The 12,444-nt window shown below is 37.5% G+C and overlaps 1 pseudogene; it reads right to left on the bottom strand.

The window, feature by feature from the left end:
- Nucleotides 1–213: 213 nt before the first annotated feature.
- On the bottom strand, nt 214–3,828 carry LOC143538325 (TMV resistance protein N-like; annotated as a pseudogene).
- Nucleotides 3,829–12,444: the final 8,616 nt, after the last annotated feature.

Consider the following 12,444-nt stretch of genomic DNA (forward strand, 5'->3'; position numbering starts at 1 on the left):
AAATACACGAAATGGATGAATAGAAACTATAAATGCGTAAAAAAGATAAATGCTTCGGTCTGGTTAACTAAGGGTATAAAACATAACCGATAACCGAAATCCGGTTCTCGGTTAATTTCGAGTGCAATGATGATGCTATTACTTTTTTGTATTATTATTTTTTTTATACGTGTCAAAGTGTTAATCGATAAAAGAGGAGAGAACTAGATAATATAGACATAAATCAAGCTCAAATTATTGATACCGTATTCTACCATCTAGTTGGTGTACTTAAAACGTACACTTGGTATTGGTTTACCATTACAACCCTCGCACTATATTATAATTACAAAAAAAAACCCTTATTATTTGGTACGTAACACTTGATGAACTAAACATATAATTCATGATACGAAATATCTATTTGGATTATAAAAACTTAAGGAGATTGTTAAAGCAGACGGAGAGTCATCTTTAATGCTTAAGCGTGGTGTATATTCAGAAGAATATGTTGATGTTTCCATTAGATCACTTCTACTTTTCTTGGAAACGAGTCTGACTCCAAGACCACTACACCTCTTAGTCTTATCATCCATATCTTTGATGTTGAACGAAAGAGCTTTGTGAGTTTCATCCCACCATATAGTGTGAAATGGAACATACCACACCCATGTATACTTGTCACCATCACTCTCCTCCCAAAACACATCATCTATAGAATCAAAACCACTAGTCACATGTTTCATATTCATCAACACTACTGAAGTCCCCCAATAGAAATCATATGGAAAAATAGCGAACATTAAGAAGCCACCAAACTCATTGCACCAGTTTTCTTGAAGTCGCAATCTACACATCCTCTCTCTAAGTAAAGGAGTTGTAAATCCATTTAAAATATCCAGGCCTTCAAGTCGGAGAAGCATAGGCCCATTCTCGATAGCGTATCCCTAGTTAATTAACACAAGCTCATTAGATTCTAAATACAGTTAATATGGTTTTTCCGTAAGCACATACGTGTGAGCATATGTGTGTGTGTGTGTGAGAGAGAGAGAGAGAGAAGCGTTATTAATTGAAATTTAAAAACATAAAGTCATACATACCTCAAGCATGGATTGTAATAATATAGCACCATCATTTATGATGCTCCCTCTTGTAAGTGAGATTTGGCATAACCATTTACAATTTTTGAAACAATCTTCGATGGTCGTAAGTGACTTGCATCCGTCTGCTATGAGAATAGCCAGACTCGATGGGAGCTCAGGCAACTCAAGAAGTTGTTCGCACGACGACATAATGAGTAGTTTTAGATGAGTCAGATGCGAGAGGTTGAACCCTAAACGTGCGAAACAATTCCTACTTAGATTTAACTCTTGTAAGTTGGATAACTCACCAATACTACATGGGATTTCTACATCTTTAAAATCACGCCCTTCGAGATTCAACTTTAGTAAGTTATGCATAAATTGATGAACAAAAGGACTCCTTGGCTTCGCAAGTTGAATTAATCCGGTTAGTTTTAACGATTTCAAATGTTTGAAGGCGTTAAAACTAAATTCTATGTTATGTAAAATTCTTAAATTGGACAAGTATAGGGAATTAAGCTTGGTACAATGTTCTCCAATTGACCATGGCAAAAGTTCTATCCCAATCAAATCCAAAGACAATTTTACCAAGCTTTCCATGTTGGTTTGGATCTCTGGGAACTCAAGAATGTTTCTGCAACGCTCTATTTCAAGCCTCTCCAATTTTGCCATGTCGACAATTGCTGGAAACATTCTAAGCATGGCGCAATGTGATACACGTACAAATGTAAGACTTGTATGATTTCCAAGTGATGAGTGAATCTCTTTTAACTTATAACAAGCAAGAAGTTCCAACCTTTGAAGAGATGGGAGTCCATCAAAACTGGGCGTGTTAAGTAGCTCTTTCATAAAACGGAGTTGGAGCACTTTCAAATTAACAAGTTAATAAAAGAGGTATGACAATTAGTATCAAAATAACAAATTGCGTAATTTAACAAGTTACATTGTCATATAGTAAATCACATGAGCAATTGAATTACCTTGCAACCCTTCCAAAGTTCTTTTTGCAAGCTGTATCTCAATTTTATGATAACAAGATTTATGGGTTGAAAATTGTCTAAGAATCGACTTGCGGGATATCCATACCAATGAATGCACCGCAACTCATTTGAAAGAAAAGTAGGTCCTTCTATATACTTCTCATCATTGTACATAATCAGTCTAAGGTACCTCAATCTTTTCAGGGTTGAAACAAACTTACATAAGTGTGAAGAATGATTGTGATCATATGAATAACAATCTATCGCTTCAGTCTTGTCATTTTCCTGCCAGAAAGTAGGAGACAATATTGTAAGTATCATGCAAAAAACATAATATGTATACTTTGTAAAGTCAGTTAACTTAAATTTTACCATTATGTTATTTGTTAAACACATTTTAGTGATTTCTTAGCTCTCCATACTCTACTATGTCTTTCAGGATTAGTAGGGTGTTTCCCTCTAACAATACAATGCCCCATTTCTTGAACCATATCATGCATAAGAAACCTGCCATTCACAACTGTTACAAGAGCTTTTTGACTCAACACCTTTAATCCTATTTCAGGATAATAACCACAAGCTTCAAATATCTCCACTGCATCAGATTTCCATCTCCATCTCCAGAAACACGCAATTTCCAAGAATAACTCTTTCTCGTAAGGTTCAAGTCCATCATAACTTATTTTAAGTACATTCATCACCCTAGAATCTGGGATGTCCTTTAACTTGGCCAAGGCATTTATCCACTCCGCCTTGCCTTTGTCGTACAAAAACCTACCTAACACTTTTAGTGCCAATGGGAGCCCTGCGGCATAATTAACCATACTTAATGAAACTGTCTCGAAATCTTCTACAGGGCTCTTTTCATTATATGCATGTCTCTTAAAAAGTTGTATAGCCTCATCATGTGATAAATAACGTGATAGGACAGACCCGGTCTACTTTGTGGGCTCTTAGAAAATGTTCATCTCTTGTGGTGATTATTATTCGGCTCCCGCTACCAAACCAATTGTGTGATCCAGCTAACGCATCTAGTTGTTCAAGTTCGCTAACATCGTCAAGAATTATCAACACGTTTCTACGAAAAAACATACTTTTTATCTTGCCTTTTCCTTCAACAATACTTTGTACATCTACTCTGGTATTGGAAAAGGCTGTTAGAATATCTTTTTGCAATTTAATTAGACCGTATACGTCGACTGATTTCTCCCGAATGTTTTCAACAATGTGGGGCCCTTCAAAATAGCAAGAGATTTCCGAACAAAGAGAGGATGCGAGAGTAGTCTTACCACCGCCTCCAACCCCCCATATCCCAACCATGCGCACATCATCCGACCCAATTTCTAACTGTGCTTTTAAATCGTGTAAGCGAGTCCTCATCCCAACAAGATCTTCATCGACATGTGACGTTAAGGGGAGCAACGTGTTGAAAATCGAAATAACAATTTCGTGGATGGCCTTTGATTCATGCCTACGAATTGGATATATACGGATAAATAAAATGAACTCGTAAAATCATAATATAACCACAATATTTTATAAAAATAATAATGAGATCTTTGCTGAAATAGAACAACTACAATAAAGTCACACAATCAATATAGGTGTGATGACATCATTGAGTTATGATGTTTAAGTTAAATACAGAAATGTAAACGAAGATAGAAAGCAATGAAGCATGTGATCAAATAGGAAGCATGAGCCATTAATCAAATCCTGTAAACTAGTCATTGTAGGTAATTCCGGACTATGTTCATAAGTTAATGAATACGGAAGGACCTAAATTGACAAGTTGGTCAAGTTGGTTTAATTTCTTAATTGTAATAAGATTATTATAGTAAATATAGAACTTGGTTAGATGCTTTTGATTAGGAATGACAATCTTGACCCAAACCATTTAAAATGGGTCAATTTGGTTGTTTTAAAAATTAAATGGGTTGGGGTTTGGTAAAAGATTTTAACTAAGTGGAACAAAATGGGTCATTTGAAATTCCATCTTGCTATTTTCGGGTCAAAATGGGTCGACAAATTCAAAAAGATGGTCAAGAATGATAAACGATAATTAACGCACAACTTAGAAATAACTGACTTATATTATAACCAGAAAATATAACTCAAAAAACTGATTACAATAACTTTGGTAGTGATGGTGGTGATTGTTGTGTTTGTTGTTGTGTTGTATCTAACACTAACTTTGTACATCTATTTATACTAGTAACCCAACTTGGTCACCAAGCATAATATGTGGTCACCACTCAACTTGGCCACCAAGGTGAATTTGGGCAACAAAGTCAACTTGGTCAACAAGGTGAACTTGGCCACCAAGCATATGGAATGTTTCATAATACCCCTTAGACTTTAACCGACTTGTTAAAACCTCTTAGGCCCGGTTCACCGACTTGTGACCCGGAATAGAAATTAATCAAACATTCACCCCCCTAATTTCTGATTTGGATTAGTAAGGTCTTCAACTCCAAGTAACTCGCGCATCTCCGTGAACTTGATTCTTGCGAGTGCTTTAGTGAGGATATCAGCCCGTTGCTCTTTCCCGCTAATGTGCTCAACCTCGACCTCGCCGTCGTTGTAGCAATCTCGAATAAAATGAAAGCGAGACTTTATATGCTTTGTTCGGTTGTGAAAAACCGGATTTTTCACAAGGGCTATTGCGGACGTGTTATCAACTTTTAACATAACTTTCTGCATGCTTCTCCAAACAACTCGCTCAACAACTCTCGAAGCCATACAGCTTGACATGCAGCTGCTGAAGCCGCCATGCACTCGGCTTCACACGATGAGAGTGAAATTGTCGCTTGCTTTTGTGAGCACCATGTAATTGGAGATTGCCCGTAATAAAACACGTGCCCCGTGGTACTTCTACCATCATCCTCATCTATGTTATGACTACTATCACTATACCCGACAAATCGTTTGGACCCATTCTTCCCGTACTTGATCCCATAACTCGTCGTGTTCTTCAAGTATTTCAATAGGTGTCGTATTGCCATACCATGAGATTCTCGTGGGCTTTGCATATATCGACTAACAATACCCACAGAGTACGCCATATCCGAACGAGTGTGTAATAAATACCGTAAGCAACCCACTACCTTTCGATACTCGGTTGCATCGAGTTCGACTTCATTCTCGGCTTTTGAGTATTTCACACCATGATCCATCGGGACTTGAGACGGATTACAGTTTTGCATACCGGTCTCCTTTAGAATCCTTTTGGCGTATCCTTCTTGTTTAATTACTATCCCATCCTCTCGTTGGAATACTTCGATTCCGAGATAGTAGGTCAACTTCCCGGGATCCGACATCTCAAACTTGGTCGCCATACCCTTATTGAAATCGGAAATTATACTCGAGCTTGTACATGTCACAAATATATCATCCACATACACGGCTACGATCAAAAAATGTTTCCCATCCGTCTTTCGGTAAACCGATTGTTCCTTGGAACATTTTTGAAACTTCATGTCTCGTAGGATGTTATCGAGCTTTGTGTTCCAAGCTCGGGGAGCTTGCCTTAACCCGTACAAGGCCTTTGACAACTTGTAAACTTTTGCCTCCTCGCCTTTTTTCTCGTATCCTTCGGGTTGAGAAACGAACACAACTTCTTTCAATTCACCATGTAGAAATGTCGTCTTTACATCAAGATGGTGGATTTCCCACCCGTTAGATGCAGCCAATGCGATTAGTAGCCGAACGGTCTCGATTCGGGCTACCGGAGCGAAAACATCATCAAAGTCAATCCCGGGTTGTTGCACATAACCCTTTGCAACCAACCGAGCTTTGTACTTGTTTATCGTTCCATCCGCATTTCGTTTGATTTTGAACACCCACTTCAACCCGATACATTTGCACCATTTGGAAGTTCGACTAACCTCCATGTTTCATTCTTGTTTATCGAATCGATCTTGGTATTCATAGCACGAACCCATTCTTGGTTCGACTTAGCCTCAAAATAGCTACTCGGTTCACCACTTGCTGTGAGAAGCAATTGCTCATAGTCAGAGTCAATATGTAACACATAATCTTCTTGTAATCTTCTTGGTAAAACCGAGACTCGGGTTGAACGTCTTAGACCCGTTTGGGCCTCATTTTCACCCGAATGGACCTGTGACCCATTACTCATCGATTGAAGTTGAGAGCAGGTTGAGGAATTAGACCCGATATGACTTGGTTCGGCTGAGTCGTTGGACTCGGGTTGAACTGATGATGTAGGTTTAGAGCTTGGGCTACCCGGGTTGCTTCTAGACGTTTCTTCAATAGTGGGTTCGATTTGATCAGTTCCATTGTCAACCCCCCCCCCCCCAACAATAGAAAACATACCCGGCTCGTAGTCATTCTTCTCGACTTTCTTTACCCAATTCCACCCTTTGTTTTCGTCAAACACAACGTCTCGACTAACAACAATTTTCCGGGTGTTCGGATCGAAGAGATGGTATGCTTTTGAACCCGTCTCCGACCCGAGATAAACGAGTTGTCTTGACCTATCATCAAGTTTCTTTAGATGCACACTATCAACTTTAGCATACACCATGCACCCAAATACTCGAACGTGTTCAATAATCGGTTTCTTTTTCTTGAACCGTTCATATGGAGTTTGATCAACCAAGGCCCGGGTTGGGACCCGATTGATTAAAAAGGTTGAATGTCGGACCGCTTCTCCCCACATATAATTTGGTACATGCATTGCCTTTAGAATACTCCGCACCATCCCCATTAAAATTCTGTTTCGCCTTTCTACCACGCCATTTTGATGCGGCGTGTACGGGGCGGGTAAATGCCGAATAATTCCACTTTCATCGCAGAACCGATTGAAATCACGTGAAGTGAATTCTCCTCCCCTATCGGTTCGAAGAGTTTTCATTGGTAAACCCGACTCCGTCTCGATTAGGGCTTTAAACCTCTTAAAACTTTCAAACGCTTCACATTTTTCTTTCAATAAAAACGTCCACATATATCGTGAGTAATCGTCTATAATAACAAAGACATACCTATTACCCGAGATAGTGGATGGGCTTATTGGACCGCACAAATCACCATGAACTAACTCCAATGGTTGGGATGCTCTAAACGAGGATGTAGCCGGAAACGAACGCCTCGTTTGTTTAGCCACCAAACACGATTCACACAACTGATTTTCTTGTTCAACATGTGGTAAACCTCGTACAAGATCCTTCTTAGCCATCGATTTCATTAACTTGAAATTGATGTGCCCAAGTCTTGCGTGCCAACGCCATGCATCATCTTCAATCTTTGATTGCAAACACACGGGAGCTCCAATTTTCATTCGTATTTTATAGAGTCGGTTTTCGGATCTCTTGACCTTCATGAGTAACCTCCCATTCTCATCGTACATGGTCAGAAGATCGTGTTTCATCCGAATGTCACATCCGGACTCCGTTGCTTGACCGAGACTTATTATATTACTTTTTAACTCCGGAATGTAATAAATCTCGATTAGCAAGTCTTGGTCACCCGATTTTCCTTGGAAAAGAATTGAGCCTTTTCCCTTGATTTGAACAAATGACCCATCTCCGAACTTAACCTCCCGGTTATGTTCTCATTTAACTCTAAAAAATACGACCGGTTTCCTGTCATATGATTACTTGCCCCATTATCCAAATACCATACATCATCTTCGACCCGCTCGGTCTCGTATTTCTTTGGTATTAGGTTTTGTTCATTTAAAAACACAACTTGATGCATACGCCGCATCATCAAAATTTTCACGGGCTTCGGTTTTGTTTGCTTCTTGACCCTTTTGAACTCGGTCCGAGCAACCGGATGCAAAGTGACCAAACTGGTCACATCGGTAACATAAAATCTTTGACCGATCTTTCTTCACCCTTACTTTTCCTGACTTGATGACCCTTGTTCGGTACTAGGGGTTCGGTATTGGCCATTGAAACCGCCTCGACCGCTACCTCGACCTACTCGTCCTCGTCCCCCATTAGATTCAAAACTTCTATGACTTGATGAATCATATTTACCGAATAAAAGTTTACCTTGGTCACCCCCTTGAATTTCTTCTTCTCGGATTCGCTCCTCATAGGCTTGGAGTCGTCCTACAACATCTTCAAATCCCGTTTTATTGAGATCCAACATTTGCTCAAGCGAAGCAACCATTTGAATATACTTCGATCTTGGGAGACTTTTGAGAAACTTCTTTACCAACCTTGCTTCATCTATAACTTCGACGAGAGCCGCTGATTTCGAGGCAATGCTCGATAACTTGCCCGCAAAGTTATCTATGGAATCTGACTCGTTCATCTTCATATTGTCAAATTCCATTAACAAGGTTTGGAGACGTGCTTCTCTAACCCGTTCGGCACCTAAGTGTCGGGTTTTAATCAAATCCCACATGGCTTTAGCTGTTTCTTGATCTCCAATTTGCATTATCAAGGTTTCAGGTATGGATTGAAACAACAAGGCCATAGCCATGTCATTTTTGTCTTCATCAAGGACACCCGAGTTGATGGTGTCCCAAACTTTGTGAACTCTTAGGACTACTTTCATCCTCATAGCCCACACGGTATAGTTCGTTGCAGTTAACATTGGACATTAAACGGAAGATGGCCCATTCTCTTTCCCCTTTGGCAGCGGCGGTGGAGTCGTGTCACCCATGGCTACTCAAACCCAACTTGTTTGAATAAAGTAACAATTGAACGAACTATGCTATCGACAATGACAACAACTTCTTTGGGAGATCAAACCAACTTGTTCGATCAACCACGATAACAACTTCTTCAATTAATCAAACCAACTTGTTCGATCGAGACACCTTCTTTGTTGGCCGTTAATTATCGCGTTCTTGAACCGAGCTCTGATACCAATTCAAGAATGATAAACGATAATTAACGCACAACTTAGAAATAACCGACTTATATTATAACCAGAAAATATAACTCAAAAAACTGATTACAATAACTTTGGTAGTGATGGTGGTGATTGTTGTGTTTGTTGTTGTGTTATTGTGTTGTATCTAACACTAACTTTGTACATCTATTTATATTAGTAACCCAACTTGGTCACTAAGCATAATATGTGGTCACCACTCAACTTGGCCACCAAGGTGAACTTGGGCAACAAGGTCAACTTGGCTAATAAGGTGAACTTGGCCACCAAGCATATGGAATGTTTCATAATACCCCTTAGACTTTAACCGACTTGTTAAAACCTCTTAGGCCCGGTTCACCGACTTGTGACCCGGAATAGAAATTAATCCAACAGATGGGTCGGTGTGGATTAGTGTCCAAAGGAAATGAGGCAAGTTTCGTATCGGGTCGGTTTTTCGCACGAGAAAGATTTCGGCACGAAATGGGTTTTAGACTGGAACGAGTCCAGTTCAGGTTTCAAACCAACACGAGTTTTCATGTAACATTTGTTAACATTTGTTAATTTTCAAAACCGAAAACCCGACCCATTTTAAATTGAAAGTATTGGTAGATTTATAAAGCAAAGAGTTTAATGCATTTATTTATGTTATCTCATGTCTCAACCTTAATTTTATTTATTAATGTTATCTCAAACATTGAATTTGAGTCAAGGTCAGTTCAACTTGTTTATGCTTTTTTTGAACTTGTTATGATGATCATTAGGGATGAGCAAAATCGGTACCGGTACCGAAATCTGTACTGTCGGTACCGAATCGGTACCAAAGTTTTAAGTTTCGGGATCGGTACGGTACGGTATCGGTATTTCCCGAGTTTTTACCTTCGGTACCGGTACCGAACCGAATATTTCGGTACCAGTACCGGTACCAAGAATTTAAGATTTTCGGGATCGGTATTTTTGGTACCGATACGGTACCGTGCTCATCCCTAATGATCATAAATACATTTGACTATATTTCAACCATTATTTTTTATTGATTATGATTAATTGCATATTGTGAATGACATTCAACTATGTTTATTTATTTTAACCAATTCCATGATTTATATGAGATTTGCCATTTGACTAGCTATTTTTAATTAATTCAACCTAAAAGTTAACGATTTTTTTGGTTATATAAAGAAGTCTCTACCACTTCTCATTACTTGTCACAACTCATTTCACTCTCACATTATTGCTAACCTCTCCAATTTTGATGTCTTTGCAACTTTGACCTTTGGAGTCAAGGTTGCGCTCCCAAGTCTTTCAAGTTTCTTATTTTTAGTCAAACATCAGGTGATAATTATTTTTTGTTTACTAACAGTTTTATCACAATCATAATGTCAAAACATTGACATTCAAGGTGACGTAACATTCTTCGTTAATCGGCTCGTTTAGGGTCGGTAATAAAAAGTTTATGTTAAAAACTAACTTTTGCATAACTAATAACCAAGACTAAACTTTTCTATGTTATTACTTCATCTTATCATTTAAACATGTTGGACATAAACCCGACTCAAAACCGAGTTCATGTCCGATCAAAAACGAACCACTCGTTAAACTTGTTTTCTTGAATAATAATCAGTTCGAAACGAACCAAACTCATTAAAATTAACTAATAAATATTATAACTTATATTTTTCCTAAAACTAAAATAAATTAACTAAACCTCAAGTAGCTAATCTTTTCCAACCTAACTTATAAAAATAAAATAAAAATATTTTTTTAACAAACTTTTCATTTATAATTATTAATTGAACATATCGGCCACATTATTTTCTTTACTCAACCCCTTTTTTTTAATCCTAGCCGTTTATTTATCTAGGTTTGTTCGTTGGACTGAACTTTGTCGGTTCCCTCGCATAAAGAAACTTTCGCTTATTTACTCCATCTTGCTTACCTAACAAGTGAGTTTTCATAACCCCCTTTTAACGTTTTACAACACTTTTGGGGTGTAGCATGTCACGAGTTTTGTCTCGTTAATTATGTGCTTGTTTACACGCTGATTCACATTTTTCATTCGCGTTAATATTATTCTCGCATGTTGTTTATGATGATACGTGAATTATGTGCAATGTGTTTACTGTTTTTATGGTGGAAAGTACGCAAACGCAGACACATACACATAGTGATAGGGTCCGACGTGACGTACATGCACCGTATAACGTTATGACTTCAGTTGTTTCGTATTGTGGTTCTCATTTTTCCTATTACTACGGCTTCGGCTAAAGGAACGGGAGGACGAAACTACCCACTTTCATTTACATTATGTTTGAATATTTATTGCATTACGATTGTTGAATGACACATTTTATATATATTTATATACGCAAAAACTTATGAAAATTCACAAACATGTGTTGTTGACAAAATATGTTATTTTTAACGTGCTGCAGGTTGATACGATGAAGTATCGGGACAAGAAAATTAGTTGTACCTTATGATTATTTCAATAAATAATATTTCTTTCATTTAGATGTAATGTTTTTTGTCTCATTATCAAACTATTTGTGTGCTTGCAAAATTATGGAATAAACTAAATATATTGTCACTATTAATAGTGCTACGATCTTATGAATGATCGATACGTTGCACCCTGACGTATTTCGCTTAAAGCCGGGGTGTTGCATTTCACACGAGACAGGATGAGTTTTGGTTTCTTTTGTTTCTTTTTGGTCGATTTCGTACTTGTTTTTGGATTTTTGTTTCGTTTTAGTTCGTTTATTAGTTTCGTTTTGATCGATTTTTTTGATCTCGATTGATTTGGTTCGATTTTGGCTTTTTGTTTCTTTTTCTCTCGGTTTCAGTTCGATTTTTTGATGGTTTTTATATTATTATGGAACGAGGACAATAGATGAAACACTTTACTTTTTTTGTTTTTTATTATATTTTGAGTTATGATTTTTTTTATTATGATTAAATATTTTTTTGAGAGGTTTTGATCTTAATAGAAAACCTCTTAGAAAAAAATTCAAAAAATAAAATAAATATAAAAATTTATAACTGAAAATATAAAACAAAAAAAAATCTAAAAAAACTAAAATGTTTCCGTCATTATCCTCGTTTCAAAAAAATAGCGATACCTGTTCGACCCTAACTTGTTCCGACCCAAACCAAAACAACTCTTTTTTTAATTGACCGTTCTGACCATAACCATTTTTGACTCAAACTCGTTTCAACCCATGACTCGTTTGACCCAACCCAACCCATTTGCCACCTCTATTTTTGATGAGTGATCAATAGAGAATTATTGTAACGAGTGTTTTAGTAAGTTCCTCTTGCAATAATAAAGTGTTTGATCGATTATGTGCTTTGGGTCACAAGCCAAGTTTGATTTTTACGCAAAAGCTTGGAAACAAATCGAACTAGAATTCATATAACTGAAGGTTCAATTCATGTATACTTGAGTTGTAAAATTCGAATTCGAGTTTATATAATTGAAAGTTCGATGCAAGTATAACTGAGTTGTAAAATCACTATAAGGATATATAAAGACTTCAAATTGGAAATAAAAAAGA

Source organism: Bidens hawaiensis, unplaced genomic scaffold (genome assembly GCF_021521415.1).
Source record: "Bidens hawaiensis isolate Kalapana, Puna unplaced genomic scaffold, B.hawaiensis_p1.1 tig00000780_1, whole genome shotgun sequence".
Lineage (NCBI taxonomy): Eukaryota > Viridiplantae > Streptophyta > Magnoliopsida > Asterales > Asteraceae > Bidens > Bidens hawaiensis.